General features: G+C 41.4%; 1 protein-coding gene across 7 annotated transcripts in view; it reads left to right on the plus strand.

The window, feature by feature from the left end:
* The window catches only part of dacha (dachshund a), a 382,639-nt gene that overhangs the window by 258,014 nt on the left and 98,447 nt on the right, over positions 1-26,178 (plus strand). The gene's annotated exons all lie outside the window — the stretch shown is intronic.

Raw genomic sequence — 26,178 nt, forward strand, 5'->3', positions numbered from 1 at the left:
CCAAGAATCTTTCCGCTACCCCTGTATTCTGCTTTCAAGTTTGTCCTTCCAAAATGAATCACCTCACACTTTTCAGGGTTAAACTTCATCTGCTCCTTATCAGTCTAGCTCTGCATCCTATCAATGTCCCTTTATGACCTAGAACAGCCCTCCACACCGTCAACAACGTGACCCACCTTCATATCATATCGTCTGCAAACTTGCTAATCCATCCTTCCACTCCTTCATCCAAATCATTTACAAAAATCACAAATAGAAGAGGAACCCAGAACAGATCCTGTGGAACACCACTCGTAACTGAGCACCATGTTGAATATTTTCCATCCACTACCACCCATTGCCTTCTAAGAGTCAGCCAATTCTGAATCTAATCTGCCACATTTCCCCCTATCCCACGCCTCCTTACTTTCTGCATGAGCCTACCATGGGGAACCTGATCAAATGCCTTACTTAAATCCGTATATACCACATCCACTGCTCTACCTTCATCCACATGTTTGGTCACCTCTTCAAATAATTCAGTAAGGTTTGTGAGGCATTATCCACCCCTCAAATCTATGTTGACTATCACAAATCAAACTGTGCCTTTCCAAGTGATCATAAATCCTGTCTGTCAGAGCCCTTTCCAATAATTTGCCCACCACTGACGTAAAACTAACTGGCCTGTAATTTCTGGGGTTATTCTTGTTCCCTTTTTTTGAACAAGGGAATGACATTTGCCTCTTTCCAATCTTTCAGCACTATACCCGTGGACAGTGAGTACTAAAATATCATCGCCAAAGGCCCTGCAATCTCGTCCCTTGCCTCCCATAGAATCCTTGGATAAATCCCATCTGGCCCGGGGGACTTATCTATCTTCAACTTCCTCAGAATTGCGTGCACGTCTTCTTTACTAACATCAACCACCTCTAGCCTACCTGCCTGTTTCACAACATCCTCCTCTCCAACTAGGTCCCTTTCAGTTGTGAATACTGAAGAAATTTCTTTAGGCTCCGTACACAAATTCCCTTTGCAATCTTTGATCGGCCCTACCCTTTCTCTGGTCATTCTCTTGTTCTGCACATACGTGTAAAAAGCCTTGGGGTTTTCCTTGATCCTATCCGCCAAGGTTTACTCATGCCCCCTTATAGCTCTCCAGAGCAATTTTTATCAGCTCCTTCGCGGCTAACCTGTATTCCTCTAGAGCCTTTTCCGTTCCTCTTTTCCTAAACCTTCTAATCTTCCATTTCCCAGATGCCTGTGAGCTTTACAACTTGACTCTGTCAGGCGTGTACACTATTCCAAAGGACTGGTATTCTTTGCAATGCACCTGTCTGCATTTAGCATGATCCCAGCCTTTCTGATTGTTGTCAGGTATGTTAACTACTCCTTGATGTCCTCTGACTGTTTAATTTATTTTCTGCTTTAACACATCCTGGCTCAATGTCTGACCTCAAAAGGTGGACACAGGAATTTGTATTGACCAAATGGTATGTTGAATGTTGTCGGCAGTAACAATGAAGATTTCTTGTCAAATGACCTGTTCCAGTTGCCATTTCTGGCAACGGTTATGTTGAAAGCTTTTGCTAGTGCACCCTCTCCCAGCATGACGATAGCGTGATTATTATTTGATGCTTGATTTGGTATTTTTGGGATCCAGGCAATTCTTAGCTATCCATTTCACATCTCACACCAATGTGAGATTTACCCAATACTTTGACTCCAAAGATCTGATTAGTTCTTTCTCTGCTTCTCTCTCTTGGACCTCTTGTTCAAGCTGTCCTTTAAGTTCAGTTGATACTTTATGTAGCTGGAAGTTGGTTAGCTCAGTTGGCTGGATGGCTGGTTTGCAATGCTGAGTGTTGCCACCGTCTTGGGTTCAATTCCCACAGCAGCTGAGGTGGAGCTGTGACGGACTCAAAAAGCCTCCTTCTTCATTCAAAACAATCATAGCCAAGTGTGGCCTTAATCCATTTTCCTGCCTGGTCCCTATAGCTCCTGACAACCTCGTCAATTGAATATGTTATGTCTAATATGGGTGAAATTGCAAACTTGCCCTTTTAATCAAATCCTTTTTAATCTTCAAGGATGCAGAGCCCTATGTAGGATTGTGGAATTACCTTTCATCTGTTTGCTTAAATTTTACACTTTCTGACTGTGCATCTTTCAGTCTTATTAAGAAATTATCAATAGGCTCACCTGCTTCCTTCCTCAGGCTCTGAAATTCATATCAGTGGACCCAATGACATGACTTTGAAAAATTCAGCACACATCTGCGGACAGAGCTTTGTCTGGGTGTTTATTGTGATGTCACTTCATCTCCCAGCTATTTGAATGTGAGTTTGACTTTTTGTGTAAACCTTTTGAATACATACACAATAACATGAGCTTCCCAATGTGTTATGCACCAAAAATGTGCCCTCATTTTTGAAGTGGTGATCATTTTGTTTCTGCATGATCCACTTGGCTTTTATCTCTGATCATGTTTTTGTTTAGTGATCTAATTCAACATGAAATTCGGTTGAACTATTTGAGGCTTACTCATGGACACCTGTTGCCACCACATTATGTTTTGTCTTTCCCATAAGTTTGTACTGATCGTTCTTTTGGATTTGACACTTAATTGAGTGCACATCTTGTAGCTCACAGTGTGGCTGAGGCATAGAGTTGTTTCTTGGGTAACTGGCCTGCAGTGCAGCTGTAAATATGGTGTCCTAAATGTACATTGACAGTGCAACAATTAGCTCATATTTTAAAAAAATAAAATAAGGACATAACAGTATTTTTCAGGAATGGTACTATTTGTAAACTAAAAGTATTTTCTGCCAAGAAAATTTACAGAGCATTTCAGGAAGATGCAGAGACCTGATTAGATCTCTAGAACATTTCAGCCTTGATCCACATTCTCATTCAGTTCAATTCTTGCAGTCTGTTCAAATGTGATATTTATTGCTCATCAATGATATGGAAAGCAAGTGAAAATGGAAGGAAGGGCTTTGCTGGCACACTTTTCCTGAAGCATCTCCCAAGCGGGCTTCTGATGTCATTGTAGCATTAGATGGAGGTACATAAGGGTAGGGGAGAATCAATAATACTATCAAGGATTTATGTTTTAGTACTGCATATGGGACAAAGAAAAGCTTTTATAAACAGCACACACGGCCTGGCAGCATCTGTGGAGGAGAAAACAGAGTTAACGTTTCGGGTCCAGTGACCCTTCCTCAGAACCGAAGGTGGCTGGGAAAACGTCAGTTTATATGCAGAAAATAGGCAGGTGGGTGGGGTAGGGAGTAAACAATAGGATAGAGCCCAAAGAGAGAAGAAGACAGTTGGACAGAGAAAGGAGTTGCTAACGATCAGGCTGGGGAGGGTGAATAGTTGTTAATGGGAACTGTGAGTGACTAATAAATCAGGCACAAAAACAAAGCTGCTGGAAAAGCTCAGCAGGTCTGGCTGCATCTGCGGAGAAAACAGTTAACGTATTCAGCACACATCTGCAGACAGAGCTTTGTCTCAGTGTTTATTGTGATGTCACTTTATCTCCCAGCTATTTGAATGTGAGTTTGACTTCTTGTGTAAACCTTTCGAATACGTTCACAACATCATGAGCAGTGAGATTTACAGCATCCACAGTTCTTTTGGTTTTTCTTTTTTAAACAGCAATGTGTTAGTTTTATTTTGTGCTCAGCAATGGCCAGGCCAGCATTTCGCCTCCTGCGAGTTAAGAATCAGCTACATTGCTGTGGAGTGGGAGTTATAGGTAAGCTAGACTAGGTAAGGTTAGCAGTTTCCTTCCCTAACAGAACGTTAGGCAACGAAATGGGTTTTTCTGATAATTGACTAGGGTTAGCATTAGACCCTTAATTCCAGATTGTTGTTGAATTCAAATTCCACCACCTGCTGTGGCAGGATTTGAACCCACATCCCCTAGAACATTATTTGGGTTCCTGGATTAATAGTTTAGTGATAATACTACAGTCATCAGCTCCCCATCATTGCTTTAATGTAAACATTAGAGATATATTGACTATTTTTGTCATACATCCAATCAAATAAAATTACAGAATCGAATGAAAATACAAATATTTAAAATTAAGTTTTTCAAACAAAAAGGGATCTACTGAGAATGTCATTTACAAATCAGTGCAGCAAACTACTCATTCAATGTTGAAAGGGGAGAATTTGGGCATTTAAGAAAATATAATTGCCATTTGAAAACAATGCATTTGATTTCCTTTTGGGTGTGTGTGCTGGTTGTAAAAGGCCAGGGGAGACAATCCAAGAACACAGCTGTAAAGGCTGGTGAACTAATTGCTTTTCCTTCCGCTGCCTCGTTCATCTTCATTCTTCACCAGTTACTGAAAATTATCAATATTCTCAGTTGTATTTCTTCCGTAATCCCTTTTTTGTGTAGCATTAGGTTCTGCCAGATGATTCCTTGGCAGGAGCCAGGGTGAAGAACCATGAAATGCCACTGCTGGCAGATGGCAGTGCTCAGAAGAAATATGACAAACACATGCAATTTGTTAGTGAACTCTGGTATTACTAGTATTGTGAGCTGTCAGAATCGTCCAAGTGGTATTACGTTACAGAAACATGGCAAGCCCAGCTTTCAGACAAGGACTGCGTCTGGCATGAAAATGCTGATTAGAACAGTTCCACCTACTCAGAATCTTGTTGCCGATTTTGCATGAACCATTGTAGTAAAGAGGCCGTGTTTCAGTATGACCCCATCTATTTGTGAAGAATTGTACTGTTTACCCATCTTCAGTCCGTCTTCCTTACCCCATGAAAAAATATCCCTGAGCCTGAGGAGGCAGATGTTTATATTGTCAAGGTGTGACCAAAAGGACTTCAGTCACCACCTAAGGGTGTGTTTATCAAACTGTGAATGGGTCAACATACTAATTGCTTTTGCAGAATTGTTCGGTAACTTTGTTGAAATTGGCCTTGCAATTGACGCTCCGAGGTTGTATCATTTCTCGACTTCAGCCTACTGGGCATGTGGATGCTGCGCTGTTGGAGCAAAAAGGTAGAGAGGTACGTGAGAGGGAAAGATTTCCCAGGTAATATTTGAAGAGAATTTTCCTTTTTAAACAATAGGCAACCATATCGGTAAATGTCAGCTCCACACTTTTGATCATTTTCTCTGCAAGAAGGAAGTTGCACATTAATCAGACTTTAAGGTGTACGCCAGTAAAAATCTGACAATTTCTTAGCACGGTGCACATCACTGCCTAAAAGTAATTCCATGGGTTCCATACAATTTCCTGTGAACATAACTTTCCATTTAATAAACTGTGCTTAAGACAGAAACATTTCTGTACAGTTGCATTACACCATGTATTTCACAACTGTTGAGAAAGACCTGTGCTGACAATGGGCACTGTCACAGAATCATCAGACTGTTGCTTGAAAATGATGAGTCGCTGAAGTGAAATGGCCGTAATTGCATGATTACCTTGACATCTAGTAAGGTTATATTTCTGAACTCAATAATTTAAGTCCTTGCCTCTGTCATAATTTATATTTGGCCAACATTTGCATATCTAGCCTTTGGCCACAAAAGGCAATGTTACTTTCTTGGTTTAGCTTGATGCAAATGCTTGTTTGCAAGCTGGAGCTGGTGACAAAGCCAGAGTAAAAGTTACACCTGAAGCCCCCTGGGCAGGACGTGTTTGAATTTCTAAATATACACGCACATCAAACAAAGTACCAGAATACATTCTTGCCCAGGAGGGAGGGAGAGAGGCTGGTTTTGTTTGCAAGACGTACAGCTACAATTCGCTTTCTGTTTTTATATGTCCCAGGAAATCTACATGTTTATATCTTGAGATCCATAAAACTTATCATTTTTAAAAAGACATTCTGCTGAGATTTATGGGACAGACTCAATATAAACACTTAAATCCTATTTCTTACTCATAAAATTGTTATTAAAAGCAATAAAAAAAGCATGCATCCTTTTCTGTTCTATACATGAACAATAGGCAGAGCAGAGTTGTGTATTCTGTTTCTTTAGAAAAGGCAACATGTAGCTAATGAAATGTTATGCTACAATTTATGCACATTTTAAGTAATTTTCAGCATAATGCATTTCATATTTGTATTGAATTATACAATTCCCACAAGTTATTCATTAACTTGCTCTGTTGTCTAGTGAACATAGTACTAGGTCCTAATAGCCTTACCTCAGAATACCATGCTGAATCATTGGGCCTGGCTTTGTGGTAGATTTAGTGTAAAGCTAACAGCACTTACCGTTATCTATGTGGAAATCATACATCAACTAACTGTGACTGCATTGATAAATGGGGAAATTCGGCAGTTGGTATCTGAGATTAACTTCTCCAGAAATGGCACTATACCAGTATCTCACCCAGATGCTCACCATAGAAATACATGGAATTGGGAGAATTTGATGTACTTACCTGATGCGTGCTGCATTCATTGGAAACGTAGGGTTTTTTTTAATGTCACAAACTGAATGCATTTAGAATGGCTGAGCACGTGCAGGAGGAAGAGGATGATGATGGTGATGATATATTCCAGTTTTTATGTTCCCTCATGTATTCTGGGTTGCCCTCATCCTGCTGCCTGTCATGAAGGGCAAACTATCATGACGCTGTGAAGATGGTTGTGATCTCCCCCCAAGCCCTGTTCCCTCAGACCCTCAGTTTCAGGCACCCAGGAGCTGCTGCCTGCCCAATCACAGGAGTCCCAGGATGAGGAAAGAGCACCTCGTGACAGCACAGTGATCCAGCACTTGGAGCCATGAGCTGAGTTACCACCATTGTAGATGCCCTGGAGGCTTGGGGTTAGCACACGGAGAGTCACTGGGCATGAATGGCCTGTGGCCAGGCCGGGAGGTTAAAAACATTAATTTTGAACTGCACCCAAAAGATGAGGTGGTCAGGCACGTCATGCTGCAGAGGACTCGGATGATGACCTCTGCATACCGGATGGCAGTGTGCTCATTCTTTGTCAAGATGTTAGGTGTGCTTGTTGGCTTGTCAGGGCTGACCACTATCACGGCTGCAGGAGTTTGGCTGTAAGTTGACAGAGGGGCAGAACCCTGAGCTTTCGCTCTCCACAGACTCTTCTTTTTTCTCCTGGCAAGAGGCGGGTGTAGATGCTGGCACTGTTGTCTGTTGCAGTCTTTGTGTAGACAAATCTTAGAACATAGAACAGTACAGTACAGTATAGGCCCTTCGGCCCACGATGTTGTGCCGACCTATTATCCTGCTAAAATCAATCTACCCTGAATACCCTACATTTTACTATCCTCCATGTGCCTATCAACAAGCCGCTTAAAAGTCTCTAAAGTATCTGACTCCACTACCACTGCCAGCAGTGAATTCCACACGCCCCACCACTCTCTGTGAGAAGAACCTACATCTGACATCTCCCATATTCTTTCCTCCAATCATCTTAAAATTATGCCTCCTGGTAATTGTCATTTCCGCCCTGGGAAAAAGTCTCTCACTATCTGTTCTATCTATGCCTCTCATCATCTTGTAATCTTCTGATATTCCTATGAGGATGCAACGAAGCTCACCTGATAAATACAGTCAGTTTCTAATTAAATGAAAAACTTTCACAAGTTTAACATAATGACAAGCAGGGTGCCTGGCCCTTTACATTTTTCGCTTTTCAGAACTACATAATGCACACATTGCCAGGATCTGTAGTGGCCAAATTTGCCACCCTGGCATTACAATAGCTCACTGGATTGTGTGGCATCAGAATAATACCAATTCAGCATGTTTACTGGAGGGAAGAAGCTACCTATGCCCATATCATTGAGGAATTCCACATGAGCCACACAGTCAGTAGCCAAAAGGAACAAGGTAAGCCAGTGTAACATTGGGATACCACACCAATCTGTTTCATGCCCACTATCTTCTAAATTGTTCTGCATTGCATACCTCTTTGAACTAACTTAAGATCATATCAGTTAAATCAGTAAATTACATCTTTATTACTTTGTTAGATTTTACCTGGTTGATTGGTCGACTTTACACAGCTTCTGAAAACAATTTTGAAACTTATTAGGAAACATCAAACAATAATGAAGGTTTACTTAAAGGATTATGGCTGTACATTCTATATGATATTTTACAGAATGATTTGTTTGTGTCTGTTCATCTTTAACTCAGTGGAACAGTACAAATTGGTGAACACTGATGTGGAAAATCGTGGCTATTACTTTCTTAACTTTAATCGTGGATATTACTTTCTTAGAGCTCTGAGGGAGGCGGCTGAGGAAATAGCGGAGGCTTTGGTCATGATCTTTCAAAAGTCACTGGAGTCTGGGAAAGTCCTAGATGATTGGAAAATTGCTGTTGTAACCCCCTTGTTTAAGAAAGGATCAAGGCAAAAGATGGAAAATTATAGGCCGATTAGGTTAACCTCGGTAGTTGGTAAAATTCTAGAATCCATTGTCAAGGATGAGATTTCTAAATTCCTGGAAGTGCAGGGTCAGATTAGAACAAGGCAGCATGGATTTAGTCAGGGGAGGTCGTGCTTGACAAACTTGTTAGAATTCTTTGAAGAGGTAACCAGTATGTTAGACCAGGGAAACCCAGTAGATGTTATCTATCTAGACTTCCAAAAGGCCTTTGAAACGGTGCCTCACGGGAGGCTGCTGAGCAAGGTGAGGGCCCATGGTGTTCGAGGTGAGCTACTGGCTTGGATTGAGGATTGGCTGTCTGACAGAAGGCAGAGAGTTGGGATAAAAGGCTCTTTTTCGGAATGGCAACGGTGACGAGTGGTGTCCAGCAGGGTTCAGTGCTGGGGCCACAGCTGTTCACCTTTTATATTAATGATCTGGACGGAGGGACTGGGGGCATTCTGGTGAAGTTTGCCGATGATACAAAGATAGGTGGACAAACAGGTAGTACTGAAGAGGTGGAGAAGCTGCAGAAAGATTTAGACAGTTTAGGAGAGTGGTCCAGGAAATAGCTGATGAAATTCAATGTGAGTAAATGTGAGGTTTTGCACTTTGGAAAAAAGAAGACAGGCATGGACTATTTTCTAAATGGTGAGAAAATTCGCAAAGCAGAAGTACAAAGGGATCTAGGAGTGTTGGTCCAAGATTCTCTAAAGGTTAGCTTGCAGGTAGAGTCTGTGATTAAGAAAGCGAATGTAATATTGTCGTTTATCTCAAGAGGGTTGGAATATAAAAGCAACGATGTGCTTCTGAGGCTTTATAAAACTCTACTTAGGCCCCATTTAGAATACTGTGTCCAATTTTGCGCCCCACACCTCAGGAAGGACATACTAGCCCTGGAGCGTGTCCAGTGGAGATTCACACGGATGATCCCTGGACTGGTAGGTTTAACGTATGATGAGCGGCTATGGATCCTGGGATTGTACTCATTAGGGTTTAGAAGGTTGAGGGGAGATCTAATAGAAACTTACAAGATAATGTATGGTTTAGAAGGGGGTGGACGCTAGGAAGTTGTTTCTGCTAGGCGGGGAGACTAGGACCCGTGGGCACAGCCTTAAAATTAGAGGGGGTAAATTTAAAACTTAAATGAGATGACATTTCTTCAGCCAGAGAGTGGTGGGCTTTGGAATTCATTGCCACGGAGTGCAGTGGAGGCTGGGACGTTGGATGCCTTCAAGGCAGAGATCGACAAATTCTTGACCTCAGAAGGAATCAAGGGCAATGGGGAGAGCGCAGGGAAGTGGAGTTGAAATGCCCATCAGCCATGATTTAAATGGTGGAGTGGACTTGATGGGCCGAATGGCCTTACTTCCACTCCTATGTCTTATGGTCTCAACTTTCCAGATTTGAGTATCAAACTTGGATCAGATTTGACTGCAGCAGAGTTTCTAATGGTATCTGCCATTCATTAGTCTTGCTACTGAATCGTTCATCCTAAAACATATTCGCTGAAACTATTGCCGGCAGTTTTAAGTGTTAATTTTGCAAAGAGAGAAGTAGAGCATCAGAATTTGAACGAATAGGGCCACCAGAAGGGTGCTATTTTAACCAGTCGGATTTAAGGATTTGGAAATAAAAAATGAAAGAACACGAATGTGAATTAAAGCTTGTGAACTCAATGAGACATCAGGTGCAGAAATACAAAAGAGAGGGAGAGAATGATTAGATTTAGAGAGGGAGGATTAAAAAAAACAAACAAAAAGGATTAAAAAAAACTGACATATTTTAGCCTCCGAAAGCAATGCACGACTGGAAAGAATGCACTTCCACTCTTGTAATCATTAACTTCCATTTTCAAACGTTGGAAGGGCAGTCATTAACACTATCGTACTGTTTAAAGGAAAGAATACTTTTTCTGCTAATTACTAACCCTAAATATTTTGGTTGTTTTAGCTCATATCTACTACATGGATGCAATTCTACAGCATTCAGCATACACCAATCGTGAGGCAGTTAGGGAAATACTGCATCCATGAAGCTAATGGCAACATGGACAGTTATTTCTAGGTACTAACATTTAACTGCTCATCTCCTTCTTGCTGGGAAGTTGCTATATCATTTATCAGTGGGTAACAGCAAACATCATTAGTCTGTCAAGATAAAAGATCTGGCCCGAGTTTCTCCATTATAAACTGAATATCTCAATAGCCTTGTAATTCTTGTAACTGTTAGTGAGGACACAAGATTCCCAAAACAAATGCTGTACTCCACAATGGTAAGTTGATCACTAGGAGGGCAGAGGAAACACTACAAGAACACCTTGAAAACCTCTGTGAACAAATGCAACATGCCCACCAATATGTGGGAATAGCTTGGCTGAGACAACACAACCTTGAGAAGAACAACCTGAAGAGGTGCCAAGCACCTTGAGCAGGTCAGTCGCAAGCAGTTGGAAGAGTGTTTCTCCTACCTGCCTCCTCTCACTTGGGGCAGAGACCGCAATTCCAAGATTGGAGTACTTAGCCATCGCAGAACCGATTCCGCACTCGCACCCTGACCCAAGTGGAAGTAAGCCGCCATCCACCCGAAGGGACTGCCGAAGAAGAAGTAGGATTCATACCTATATTAAGTAACAATGGGTGCCTCTGCCCACCCTGACTCATCGCATGTGGAGACCAGCTGTCCCATTATTTTGTATCAGACATTTAGCGTTGCCATCCCCATCAATGTCGTTCATCAACTTCATAAAATCAAAACGTACATCTGAGCTCCTGACCTCATTTTAGTCTCAGCACAAACGTGGACAAAAGAGCTGAACAGTGAGAGCCCTTGACACCAAGGCCTTATTTGACCGACTTTGATATCAAGGGTATCCTGGCAAAATGTACCAATGGGTATCAGGGTGCAAACTGTCTGCTTAGAGCCAATCCTGACACACAGGATGATGGATGTGGTTGTTGGAGGCCAGCCATTTCAGCTCCAGGGCATCTCTGCCTGAGTCCTTCAGGGTAGCATCCGAAGCTAACTACCTTCAGCTACTTCATCGTGACCTTCCCTCCATCATAAGGTCAGAAGCGGGGGTTTTTGCCAATGATTGCACAATGTTCAGCACCATTTAAGACTCCTCAGACGCTGAAGCAGACCATGTTTAAATGCAACAAAGACCTAGACAATTTTCAGACTTGGGCCTGAAAATTACTCCCCAAAGCCTGTCTGCCATCTACAAGGCACAAGTCAGAAGGGCGATAGAATGCTCCTAATTTGTCTGGATGAATTCAGCTGCAGTATTCAAGATGATTGACACCATTTAGGACAAAGCAGCCCGCTTCATTTGCACCACCAACAGTCGATAGCAGTAGTGTATACTATCTGCAAGATGTACTGCACCAATTCACCAAAGATCGAAAGACTGCATCTTGCAAACCCATGACTATGCTCATCTAGAAGGACAAAAGCAGCAGATATGTGCGAACACAACCAGCTTCAAGTTCCCCTCCAAGCCACTTACCATCCTGACTTGCAAATCTTGCTGTTTCTTCACGGTCTCTGGATCAAAAATCCTAACAGCATTTTGGGCCAATCTACAGCAGTTCAAGAACGTAGCTCACCACCACCTTCTCCGGGACAAACAAAGCCGAGCAACGCTCAAGTTCCCGGATTGAATAAAAACAGATCTACCCTCTAAGTTATTCAGTGCCCCATAGGGAAAGCATTCTTTCTATCCACTCAATCAGGCCAATCAAGTCTGCTCAACCAATGAGATTGTTGCTTATCTGATAATCCTCAACTCCACTTTCTTATTTTTTCTCTGTAAGACTAAAATCTTAACCAATTCTAAAGACCTCAATTAAATCACCACTTAGCCCTCCTTTTTAGAGATAGTGCCCCAGCCTGCTTCCATCTGTTTTTCTCCATCCTTTCACGATATACTACAGAGACTTAACAGGCAGGAGTTACTGCTTGCATCGCGGGTCTTGACGACAGGTTGGAGATCAGGCAAGAGCACTGCCTCAGCTTTGCTGGAGGAAGCCCACAACATTAAGCGGCAAGAATTGTGAACGTACATGAGAGTATCCAGGTGGGGATGTGTTTGGTGAGGGAGCAGCAATAGGTTGATTAATGGAAAAGAGCAGCAAACGTATCCTTCAAATCAAACAAGAGTCTGCAGTTGCAAATGGACCGTATGCCAATCTGCACAGATCTCCATTTTTGCTGTTTTGCCCAGCTTTTATCAATGGGTTTACGATTCATAACTGTCTTACCCAAAAACAAGAAAAATAATGTACTCTTTAAGACTGCCTGTTCTTGAATCCAGTACAATATCAGGGCACCATCAGTACTCTTTACCAAGTTACACTGCCCTTCAGCAAAAATTGTAGGACACCTTATGATAAGATTCACAAGATTAAATGTTTGGGAACATAGGTATGAATTTAAATATTCATTTCTTGATATTAATCTTTCAAATGTTGAGTATTATCATAATATCTTCCCACACTTGACCGATGGTTAAATATGGTTATAATGACTACTGTAGTGTACTTTATGCAGGAAAGGCTGTCAGAGAGTTGATTAAAACATGAGGTACAGTTGAATGCTTTCATCAGCTTGAATCCCTTATATCAGCATAAAGTGGACTGGAACATTAATTATTACTATTGTTAGAAAGATTGTGATGCAACTACTGAGCTACAGCTGAGCTCATCCTAGATATACTAGCCTTCAACTTGCATTAAACACCCATGACTTCAAGTGGCATTACTTGATTTGATAATCTTTTTTCATTGTACAGCAGCCGTTACATACCAATGGTTCACAGAGCACCTGTATCACTTGGGAGTGGTAAAAGCCAAACAGATCAGTAAAGTTCCACTATGCATTCAAACAATGAGATAAAAATAGCTTCTTGGGAAAGAAGGTAAGAATTCAGAAAAGGGTTCAGACCCACAGTTTACAAGAGCATTAACTTGTAATACAAAACTGTTGGCAATATGGTGTGGATTTGCCTTGTGGCAGTGATGTTCTGGCAGGTCAGGACTTCTGTTCACCCTCCTGGTACCACCATCAAGTTGGGACCGGGATCACTTCTCCAGGTGGCAAAGGAACTTTATCAGACCAACACACTGACTCCTGGGATGCCAAGTCTGACATATGAAGAAAGACTGGATCAGTTACGACTATATTCGTCGTTGTTTGGAAGAATGGCCTGGGATGGGTAGTGTGGGATTTCAAAGCAACCTATAAAATTCTAACAGAACTGGAAATTCAGGAAGGATGCTCCCGAACCTGGGAATTCCAGAACCAGGGGTCGCAGTCTAGGGATAACAGATAGGCCATTTAGGACTGAGATAAGGAACGAATTGCTTCACCCAGAGAGTGATGTGCCTGTGGAATTCTCTGCTACAGGAAGAGGTTAAGGCCAAAACATTGAACTTCTTCAAGAAGGAGATAAATATAACTTTGGGGCCGAAGAGGTCAAAGGATATGGGAGGGAAAGCAGGAACAGGGTGCTAACTTGGATGATCATGCTGAATGGTACAGCAGGCTCATGGGACTGAGTGCCCTACTGTTCCTACTTTCAGTTGAAGAGGCATGACCAATGACAATCAATTTAAATCATATGCCACAATCAGGACCAAATGTGAACTCCAACCCTGCTGTTGATGCCTGTTTCCCCTGTCCAAACAATCCCTCTGGAGCTGGTCGATTTTAGAGGTCACCTGGGAGTGCCATCTAATTCAGGACTTGGGTAGACCCAGTACCCAGCTGGCACAAAGTGAGGGCACACAGAGCTGTGCTGGTAACTGGAGAGATGGACACTGCAGCAACAGAACGTGAAGGGTGCCTGAAGGTGAAGAATACAAAAATTGTGTAAAATGATTTGCAGCTATCACTGCAAAGAGATCAGTGAGAAGGGCTCTATAGTGGCTTGATGCTGCAGCTCTGGCTCTGTGACCTAGGTGTGGCTCCAGGGTGAAGGCGTAGGGGTTTGTAGGCCCTTTCTGGTTCACCCACAGTGATCAGCAAGATTCTGGTACCAGCCCTGATCTGATCCAGACTAACAGAGCCAGTTACTACTAGGAGGCTATCTCATGCTGAGGAGTAAGTGATCCCTTCTTTACCCCATTCTTCTCTGGCAGTTTCACCTGGATGTGGGAGTGCGTAGTCCCCAGATCCAAAAATGATCTTTTAGATTTCCTGCTGGTTGCCCCTGCAAATGTCATAAAGGTGCAGGTGGATTAGCTTTCTTGGTTCACCTCGACATAGACTGAAATCCAAATCTATGACCTGTTAGGGCTAAACTGAAGGGATGAGAAGCCTTTTCTAGGCTGCCTCTTGTGCACTCAGTGGTAGTGTTGGGTCCATACCAGCTTCACTAAGTAGCCCTGGAAGTTAGTATAGTGGGGTGCATGGAAAAGTTTCAGTTAAGGGGCTAGGTCCCTACACCTGGGGGAACCAATAATCAGCAGCAGGCCTTGCTGTGTTGATAGGATAGGAATCAGGCCAGGGCAATGAGGCAATAGAAAGCCCCACTGTCCTATTCTCTGTCTTTCTTGCTGTTATCCTGCTGGACTTGAGGCACATTGAATCAAACTCAATTATGCCTAATGTTATTGGAGGCAGAAAATACTCCATGTATTAATGAGCGCAGTTTCCACTCTTCTCCCACCCTCCTCCATCACATAGAGGCAAAGATGTGAGCTTGTTACATCCAAATAAATCTTACTGCTTCGTTTGCAATGAGCAAAGCTTCTCATCCTCTGAAATGCAATTGAGAAGAATGGGATTAAGCACTATTGTAAAATTTGTCTTCACATTTCCCATTCTTTATTTACCTCATTGCAATCGTGCTGGTGCCAGCATAAAGTCATGGAGTCCTACAGCATAGAAACATGATCGGAGTGTGCTGCAGGGCCATCATCTGGTGTCCTGAATTGGAACTGTTTTAGGTCACACCTGACTTCTCATGCCTAATGGGAGACACCTCCGCTCTTGTGTGTTTCAATCCTTGCACATTTCTCACAAAGTGTGTAGTGTACAATGCAGACATTGCAAAATCCCACTGATCCCAACTCCTCCTGGCTTTGTTTGAAGAAGGGTCCCAACCGGAAACGTCAGCATTCCTGCTCCCCTGATGCTGCCTGGCCCGCTGTGTTCCTCCAGCTCCACACCTCGTTATCTCTGACTCCAGCATCTGCAGCTATTGCTATCTCTCCTCCTTAATTAACCTGCTTGGCACAATCTTGCCATCCAGTTTAGCTGGAAAATGGAAAGTAATAAATCATAAATCTGTAGGGATAAGAAGATTGTTGTGAACAGATCCTGAACCTTTGGTATTGGTACACCAGGCACTGATTACATTGATAACTAGGACCAACACCCACTTGCCTACCCTAACTAGCATCAAGGCAAGTGTCTAGCTGTCAAGCATCAGTTACGACTGCGAGAAACTAAACTGTAGGTGTGATTCTTACGCAGAGAAGAGTTAACTGTTGTAAATGTCCTAGCTTCTTGTGCAAACATGCCTGTTTAGGATATTATTTTGAAAGTACTTGCAGATAGAAGCAACCCTAAACCCTGTGTGGACTAGCCATTGAAAACATGCTGACATGTTAGTGAATTTGCATTGGGTTATCCTGAGGATTTAGGGAACCCTCAGGGGCCTGAGAATCATGTTTTAATTAGTAGATACTGAATTAAAAAAGCAGGTTCCCCATGCATTTTGTTGAGCTACTTTTGACTTGTTTTGCAATAAGGTTTCTTTAAAAGTCGGGCGATAATAAGCCTGATATTCTAATCCACAAACATTGTAGTGTTGGTGATAGCAAGCTAGTTAACATATAGGTCAGTTATTAAAACGTAAATACTAGTTTGACATTTTCATAGTGCAAAAATCTTTGACAAGCACTTACCCATAAGTAAAAGAAATGTTAAAAATCATTTTCCAGTTTCTACACTGGCCTGCTGTGAAGATTCAAAGCATTTTAAAAAATGTTTGAGGGCAGCATCGACTGTGGTCAAGTCTTTTGCTTCTAATTTTCTTTTCCTAGGAAAAGACACAAATGAAGCATGAAGTTATTTTGCTGTAAGTGCAAACGCAACCTCTGAGAATGAGTCTCAGGGAGGCGATCTCATGCCACTTGGTTTTAGTGCACTTATAAACCTCTCAGCTTTAAATCTCAAGTTTGATCAAACTTTAATGACAGTGCACAATGAAGGTGCATTTCATAGCAATTCATTTTACATACATATAACTCCACAGAATGATTGGACCTGTGTGCTACAATTCAGTCATGTTAAAGAATGACTGAACTGTTCTTTTTGTCATGGTGTAAATCACATTTTGTTTTTATTTCAACTTGAATGAAAGTGTCTCTTAACATAAAAGAATTTTTATTGAACCTTTGGCTGGCCATAACATTGGTAAGCACCTTTAGTATCTAGACTGACTTAAAAGCTGTGATCTCAATATTTAGGTTTTAAATTGAGATTCTTTTCTTTCACAGTAAATTATCATTGGCCTTATCAAGGGAACAAAGTCAAGTGTGTTAATAATACAGTACTCTGAGGAAAATTTTTTTAATCAGATTGTTTTACATTAGTGGCTTCCCAGTATTGAGAACAAAATACTGGTTTAATTGAATCAGAGTAGGTACAACTTGCAAAATTTCAGGACTTTAACACCAAAGGTGACAAGTTAGATATGGGCAGGAGATGTATCCAACCAACCTGGATTATACCCATCCAGAAAGTCTGACAGTTCCAACTCTGAAACATTGAATAGTTTCCTAAATGAGTTTGCTTCCACTGTTCTACCTAGAAGTCCTTTTCAAGAATTATTCAAGCTTTGTGGGGAAAAACAACTGACATTACCAATAAATTTACCTGTTATGATGAGTTTCATCTCCCTATTTACCTTATTCAACCTGATGTACTTGATTAAACTTTTTTGTAGACGTTAGGGTGAAAACCCCAAGAGAAACACCGTTACAATTAATGATTACACTGTAGTCCCAGTCTGTCACAAATTTGACTTTGTTTCAAATTTAGTCCAAGTGTTAACTCACAATGAAGGACACCCCATTGTTTCTTTAAGGTCAGAAGGTTATAATTAATACACCATTACAAATATCTCTGCAAGCATTCGGTGAATTATGGATGTCAAGGTGACAGCACATTTGCCTCAGGTATTTACCAAAGCCATTAGTGTTGCTGTAGGCATTCTCTATCTATTAAGAATGTTCCCTTATGTAATAGTCAGAACTCTATAGAGAAGAAATTTAATTCATATTATCATCAAAAATAATCAGTCTTCAAATCTGTAATGAAAAACACCACCTGCTTGTTTACCCACAGATCTCTATCTGCATAATGAGCAATCTCATGCACATTGATTTTAAGATTTCTCTATTACCAATTTAATGTGTTCTCATTTTAAATACGACACACCAGTATGCAATAAAAATATTAATTTCCAACACGACTACTCCACTGAGCATCACCAGTACATTCAGTTTAAACAGCTGAATGGATATATTACTCTAACAATACTTAAATAATAGGAAGACTGCAAAAGAAATCAAATTTGCATTGGTGCATTTTACAAATTGTATTACTTTGTATGGCACATTTATCCTGTATATTTATGAATATAGACTATTATAAAGGATTTGAATAATAGGAAGAATTAAACTAGATATTGTTATGTACTTTATCCAATATTTGTTTTGTAATAAAGTCATTTAAAATATTTCACTGACATCAGAGTTCTTGTAGATGTTTTTTATTACTAACCATTAAATATTTTCTCATTCTAAATTATTTGGAGAATAGATAAAATTGACACTAAATATGATTAGGAATTCTTTCCTTCGCCTAACCTTTTGGGAAGCTAATAAAAGCCTTCTGTGATAATAAAATGTGAGGCTGGATGAACACAGCAGGCCAAGCAGCATCTCAGGAGCACAAAAGCTGACGTTTCGGGCCTAGACCCTTCATCAGAGAGGGGGATGGGGGGAGGGAACTGGAATAAATAGGGAGAGAGGGAAAGGCGGACCGAAGATGGAGAGTAAAGAAGATAGGTGGAGAGGGTGTAGGTGGGGAGGTAGGGAGGGGATAGGTCAGTCCAGGGAAGACGGACAGGTCAAGGAGGTGGGATGAGGTTAGTAGGTAGCTGGGGGTGCGGCTTGGGGTGGGAGGAAGGGATGGGTGAGAGGAAGAACCGGTTAGGGAGGCAGAGACAGGTTGGACTGGTTTTGGGATGCAGTGGGTAGAGGGGAAGAGCTGGGCTGGTTGTGTGGTGCAGTGGGGGGAGGGGATGAACTGGGCTGGTTGAGGGATGCAGTGGGGGAAGGGGAGATTTTGAAACTGGTGAAGTCCACATTGATACCATATGGCTGCAGGGTTCCCAGGCGGAATATGAGTTGCTGTTCCTGCAACCTTCGGGTGGCATCATTGTGGCAGTGCAGGAGGCCCATGATGGACATGTCCATCATGGGCCTCCTGCACTGCCACAATGATGCCACCCGAAGGTTGCAGGAACAGCAACTCATATTCCGCCTGGGAACCCTGCAGCCATATGGTATCAATGTGGACTTCACCAGTTTCAAAATCTCCCCTTCCCCCACTGCATCCCTCAACCAGCCCAGTTCATCCCCTCCCCCCACTGCACCACACAACCAGCCCAGCTCTTCCCCTCTACCCACTGCATCCCAAAACCAGTCCAACCTGTCTCTGCCTCCCTAACCGGTTCTTCCTCTCACCCATCCCTTCCTCCCACCCCAAGCCGCACCCCCAGCTACCTACTAACCTCATCCCACCTCCTTGACCTGTCCGTCTTCCCTGGACTGACCTATCCCCTCCCTACCTCCCCACCTACACCCTCTCCACCTATCTTCTTTACTCTCCATCTTCGGTCCGCCTCCCCCTCTCTCCCTATTTATTCCAGTTCCCTCCCCCCATCCCCCTCTCTGATGAAGGGTCTAGGCCCGAAACGTCAGCTTTTGTGCTCCTGAGATGCTGCTTGGCCTGCTGTGTTCATCCAGCCTCACATTTTATTATCTTGGAATCTCCAGCATCTGCAGTTCCCATTATCTCAAAAGCCTTCTGTGATTGTCTAGATAGAGGCATGGTGTAAGTGCTGTGTGTAATTGAAGAGCAGAGCATTTTGCTACCCCTACTGCATAGTTCCAAGACAGTTGTCTGTGCCAAATAATGACAGTATCCTGTTAAATGACTTGGGTTAATTCAGAAAACTTGCAGTTCACAAGCCATTGAATATAGCCAACAGTGGTAGTTGTTGAAGATTTCTCAAAGGAGAAACACAATTGTAATGAAGAAGATATTAGTGAATTTAGTCTAAAGTGATAGACAGATCATGTATTGGTGGTGTTATGTGAACACTAATATATTATCAGCAATACATTACGAAATCAGGCCCCATATGATCATCCTTAGCTTTTAAAAAAACCAAAGCTTTGTTTTTTCAAAAGTGCATCGGAAGTACGCACAGAATCAGCTTCCCAAGTACCTTTTTTAATTCTCTGACAGATTTTGAAACATTTTAGTACGCAAGCACCAATAAAGTCAGTGCAAAATCTTATCCAAGGTATAATTTTGTCAAACATTGAACTATCACTTTAAATAATCATTTGAGACCTGAAATCTCATGTTGCAAATAAATTGAATAAAAGCTAACTGAAAATTCAGGCGCATGATTAAACTAATTTGAAGTATACTTCTTATAGATCTCATGTTGCCAATTTGAACAGCAAGTATGTTACAACACTAGTGGACGATGTGATAGCCACAGCTAATCTTAACAAAGCACAGTTTCATTTAATGTATCATCTTATGGACTCTGTTTCATATCCATACATTTTTAACTGGTACTCATGAATTCAATTGCCCAGTGAGGTGTCAAGTTATATCACGTGGTGTTCAATTTTATGATCCAATAGTTCACTTACCTGAAGTAAAAGTAAATCTTTGTCGGGTAAGGAAAAAGTGCAGCCACCCACTACCACAAGGTCAAAACACGTAGTCAGTCATGCCACACTGTCAGATTATACAATCTTGCAGAAGCTCACCTGCTCAGACCACTAAGATGTAATGATGTATGTGTGTGCATGTGCAATTTTTGTGTGAAAGGTAGCTTTGGAAGAATGCCAAAATTATTCATCTGCATGGAAAATAACTGAAAATGGGTTAAAAAGGGTGCAAAAAAAACTTCAAATTTCAGAAAGCCATCGGAATATGGCGAGAAAGTATGATCGCTTGATGCTGAAGTATTGTTAGTAACACATTTCACAAATCATATCCTCAAAAACTTTCAGAAGGAACTGTTGGGAGAGAAATTGGAACAGAAACCAAAGTAATTTAAGTTGTAATTTTCCTGCACCTTATAGCAGAATGTCTAAATTGGTTATATGTTTTGGCCATATCGTAATATTAGAGTGACATTATGGTGCTTAGTTCATGTCATATGTTAAGCATTACTGCCAATCAGAAAATATTCTCCATATCTAACCCTCCAACAAGAATAACAATATCAAACTCACGAGAAATTTCTTGGCCTGCAGGGATGGGAGGATTTATAGCCAGTCATGAACACAGGGATCCTCATTCTTTGCAGCAATTAGTTTAACACCCATGGGTCTTCTTGAGAACTCCAAACAACTCATCACATCATCAGTACAAACTGGTACATTAAACCACTATTTGATGCCTGTTTGTAAACATTCTAATTATATGGAAATCATTTGCATGCAAGTGTAATTTATTTGTGCCAAATATCCAAATGTGACATCTATATGTATATAGTGGTACTGTTATGGGAAAGGGGGTCGAATTTGCCTGCTTCTGCTACAACTGATAGCCACATTCTCAAACACCAGGAGTTACTTAAATGCTACTTAAGTACTACTATTGATCGAGCACCAAACAAAGATATACAGAAAGTCGGTTTGTATCGCATCAGTAGTTACTTTCACTGTGCTTTTGCTGGAAGGATCACAATTTTGGTTGATCAGGGAATGGACTGAAATAAATTTTACTAAATAAAGAGAGGACAAAGGTTCTGCCCATGAATTCCACAAGAGATTAATGCGGGCATGCAAAGTTATATATCTGAGTGTGTTTCGCTGGACAGCTGCAACTACTGATTTGGCAATGATGGTGTTACATTTCAAGTTTTTCCTTTAATATTTGTTTCAAATGACCTTCCATTTGCAAAGTTATTCATGGATGAGCTCATAATTACTGCTGAAACTGAATGCTAAGACGACAGAGCTGATAATCATTCATAGTTAAATGGTTGAGAGAGATGGATTGAACTCTGTTGCCTAAGTGTTCACATGTCATCTGTTTTATATACACCTGTTAATACCACTACGTACAGTTGAATTGACACCTGAATAAGCCCTCCTCCTCCAATCAATTTCCAGTGTTACTGGCCTGGTCTTGTCCCATGTACGGAGTTTCCAACCTTGGCATGGGGTTCTGGTGTGGTCAGAATGGGAGCCAGCAGAATTTGAGATAGAATCTGGATCTACTGGATTTGTGCCTTGTTCACAATGCCATTGCTGTTTTTGATCGGTGAATAATTCAGTGCAAGCTTTCTCTACCCGCTGTCTAATAACACTTGGAGATTTTAGGCTACTCCCAGTACCCCACTAGATAATGTTTCCACCTGACTCTTGAATACTTATATCCTGAGCTTTCTTATGGGTTATTCATTTCTCTAACTACATGTTGACCTTGATTGCTATAATGACCCTGCAATAAAGGAAAGCTGGTGCCACTTAAATGAATGCTAAGGGATGTTTGTGAGGGCCTGGACATGGTTCTGGGTTAAGTGTAGGCCTCAAAGCAAGAATTGAATTCTAATGGACCTCCGAGAGATCATCTCTCGATCCTTGATCTACCAGCGTTGGATTGCAATGAGAGAAGGAAGATTTGTATGGCCTGCAGCTTCCTCTTCAGGGGTAGCAGGAAGTGGTTGAGAAATTTCAATTGTTCAGGCATCTCAGTAATGAGAGTACACCAGTGGATTCCTGCTTCCATTAGCTGAACAACCATGTCCTTGTCATTAGGGCTGGAACCATGACTGGAGGCTCCATTCTGTGCAGTGGTGTTGTTCAGATTACTGTCTTTCAGAATCCAGGCCTCCGTTTAAGCTCCAGTTATTTGAAAATGAAGTCAGAATTTTTTTGAAAATTCTCTGTTTTGAAATAGCCTCTAACATATCAAGCTATAAAGAGTCACCATTTTCAATAATTGAGCTTGTGCAGACTTGACACCAGAAATCAATTGTTTATGTACATTGCCGTTTCAGTACCAAGTGGGTTTATACAAAGTTTAACATTCCACATGGAATATGCTTTAGCTGGGAGTGTACTTTGTCAGAAATGCTTGCTACATATATACACACACAATGCAATTCTCTCCCTCCCTGGCGGTGGGGAGAGACATGGTGAAAAAGGCAGATAATTGAGTGACTTTGCCCTGGAGAGAAGCTCAGCTGTTTCCCATCACCTTGACAATTAAGTGGTGGGTGAGGAGGTCCATAGCGCACTTGACTTGCTAACAATTTCCCAATTGGGAAACCAAGACAAACTTAGCTGCTGACACTTTGTGGACAGTAGGAAAACAAGGTGATGGGGTGGGGATGGTCAGTGGTCAGCCTGTAAAAAGAAATGCTCCAACCTTTCATCCAACCGCCTAACACCCCTGCTGTGCAACACCCCTCATGATAAAGAAGAAAGAAGAAAAACACCTTTCCACCACTGGACCCCAAGGAGTAGGCTGGTCAAACTTCAAAGAGAAGCTGGAAGCTTCTGGGTTCCCTTCTAGCCCTGTGATAAGGTGAGATAATTGCCTCACATGCCCGCCAGCTCTAACAATCTGGTTGGTAAGTGGCCCAATGAGCATTTCACCGAGAGTGGTGCCATGTTATTTGCCACCTAACATACTCCCGCACTTGCGGGGTGATAAAGAGGATTGTGCCTGTATTCATTATCTGCATATATAAAAGAAAACCTGCACATAATTTTATTTCATACATATGATACAAAAATTAAGATGTAAACCAATGTCAAATAAAAGGTAGTGCATTGATTTGAATTCCAATGTAGAGGTGCAAACATGGTGGGAGTCCAGTTAACATGTCTAGGCTATTTATCCATTCAAGAATTGACCATTTTAACCTTATGGTTTTCAGCACATTGATGCTCCAGCTATTGGAAGCAAAGCAAGACTACAGGAAGTTTTGCAAACTGAGATGTTATTTCCACCAAAAGGACCTATGTTGAATTCTGATATGTTTTTGAATAAGGGTTATCACTCCCAAAACGATACAAGTCCTGCTATCTCTCTCATTTCAATTCTGCCATCATGAGTGACATACCTTGAAAGTTGCCACCCAGGTTGACAGGGCTGTTAAGAAGGCATACAGTGTTTTAGCTTTTATTAATAGAGGGATCGAGTTCCAGAACCAGGAGGTTATGCTGCAGCTCTACAAAACTCTGGTGCGGCCGCACTTGGAGTATTGCGTACAGTTCTGGTGACCGCATTATAAGAAGGATGTGGAAGCTTTGGAAAGGGTGCAGAGGAGATTTACTAGGATGTTGCCTGGTATGGAGGGAAGCTCTTACGAGGAAAGGCTGAGGGACTTGAGGCTGTTTTCATTAGAGAGAAGAAGGTTGAGAGGTGACTTAATTGAAACATATAAAATAATCAGAGGGTTAGATAGGGTGGACAGGGAGAGCTTTTTTCCTAGGATGGTGACGGCGAGCACGAGGGGGCATAGCTTTAAATTGAGGGGTGACAGATATAGGACAGATGTCAGAGGTAGTTTCTTTACTCAGAGAGTAGTAAGGGAATGGAACGCTTTGCCTGCAACGGTAGTAGATTTGCCAACTTTAGGTACATTTAAGTCATCATTGGATAAGCATATGGATGTACATGGAATAGTGTAGGTTAGATGGGCTTGAGATCGGTATGACAGGTTGGCACAACATCGAGGGCCGAAGGGCCTGTACTGTGCTGTGATGTTCTATGTTCTGTATACTTGGCTTATTCTGTAGCAACAGAAGCTAATTTTGCTTGACACACAGTTCCAAGTGAAAGAAGAATGAACTTCAGTCGAGTATGCACAACACGTATGATGCTGAGTACAAATGAAGAGTTGAAAGATATACTCAAATTTGCCTAGGGAACTATGTGCAGCTCAATTGCCATGTGACCAGTCAAAATTCTGCAATATTGCTTTGAAGATTTGTTCTACTGGAATATAGTAATAAATAGATTTATGATTAGAAGTGATAATAGTTTAAATGAATAATACCCCCTTGGTGAGAAGAACATCTGCAAATCTGGTGCTCGAAGTATTTGGTCGCAATGTAAAACATTTTAAAAAGATTTTAAATAAGCAAAATTACTTCAATTTACCAAACTTTGTTCCTGTTAAGTGCCTTGGCATAATTTCCTAGTAGGAAGTTATTGAATTTCTGGTTGTTGATTGTTGCCTCTGATGATAAAATAACTAACTAGTACTATTGAGGCTCCAAAGTTCCCTTTAACAGAGGTATTGCCTGCTTCCTCTGATCACTAGTGACTGCTGGTTAAAGTGAACAGAACCCAGCCATAATAGATGCCAAAGGTTCAAACTTGTATATCTAGCTCCAGGACCATTATTTCCACAAGCGTGCACGTGCATTAGATAATCCCCCAACAGTGGAGAAGGCCTGATTGTACGTAAAACTGTGAATGAAACTTACACCAAGTGTTCCTTTGTATACCTAATTGTGTTTCAATATTCAGTGTACATATCACTGTCTGCCCCACATTTGAAATGGCCTATTTAGTAGCATTGGTAACGGCATGCATATTACCCATCAGATGTAGTTCTAAATTTTTAATGTTGTGCAAAGTAAGTGTAACCTGCCATTGGTTAGCTTTTAAATATAATGAGCATGCCTTGAAAGAATCTATATTTACAGTGTCTTTATAATTGTAGGAAAATGTGTGAGAAAAAGTCAGAAAGATGGCAACCATTGAGTAATTAACAGCTTCCACAGAATACATTTATCAACATTGTCAGGATATTTGACCCGTTCTCAGCACAAACACATTCCTCTAAATGGCCACAATTTAAGGTTTTCTTAAACAATGCAGCCACTATAATGTTAAACTTATGTTGTACCAAGTAACTTACAATAAAAAAGTTAAACTCAGCATTATGCTAGAGTTAAAAGAAAGGCATGTATGCTTGAGGAGGAGATCCCAAAATTTTATTTTAAATTTCACTTTTTAAAACAAAAATCATTCGTTAAGGTGTGGATGGCCCTATTGTGGCCAGCATTTATTGACTGTATAGGGCAATTAAGAGTCAACCACATTGCTGTGGATCAGGAGTTACATGTAGGCCAGCCCCAAAAGGGGGGGTTGGATTTCCTTTTCAAAAAGGCATTAGTTAACCAGATGAGTTTTTAAGAGAAGATCCTACTTACTCAATCTCATCCCTTATCTGAACCGCGGTGACTCTCAGGTTGAACCCACCATCGGTCAAGTCTTTCTACTGAGAGGGAAGCCCTATGGTCCTCTGGGACTCTGACAAACTATCTTTACCATTAGACCAAATTTTTAAATCTCAGACTTTAATGGATTTCAAATTTCACCATCTGCCGTGGTGAGGTTTGAAAACATGCTCCCGGAACATTAACCTGGTGTTCCAGATTACTAGTGACATTATTACTATGCCACTACTTCCCCAAGAATGTTCTCGCTCATACCAGCCCTGGTACAGG

This window comes from Stegostoma tigrinum, chromosome 15 (assembly GCF_030684315.1).
Source record: "Stegostoma tigrinum isolate sSteTig4 chromosome 15, sSteTig4.hap1, whole genome shotgun sequence".
Classification (NCBI taxonomy): Eukaryota; Metazoa; Chordata; class Chondrichthyes; order Orectolobiformes; family Stegostomatidae; genus Stegostoma; species Stegostoma tigrinum.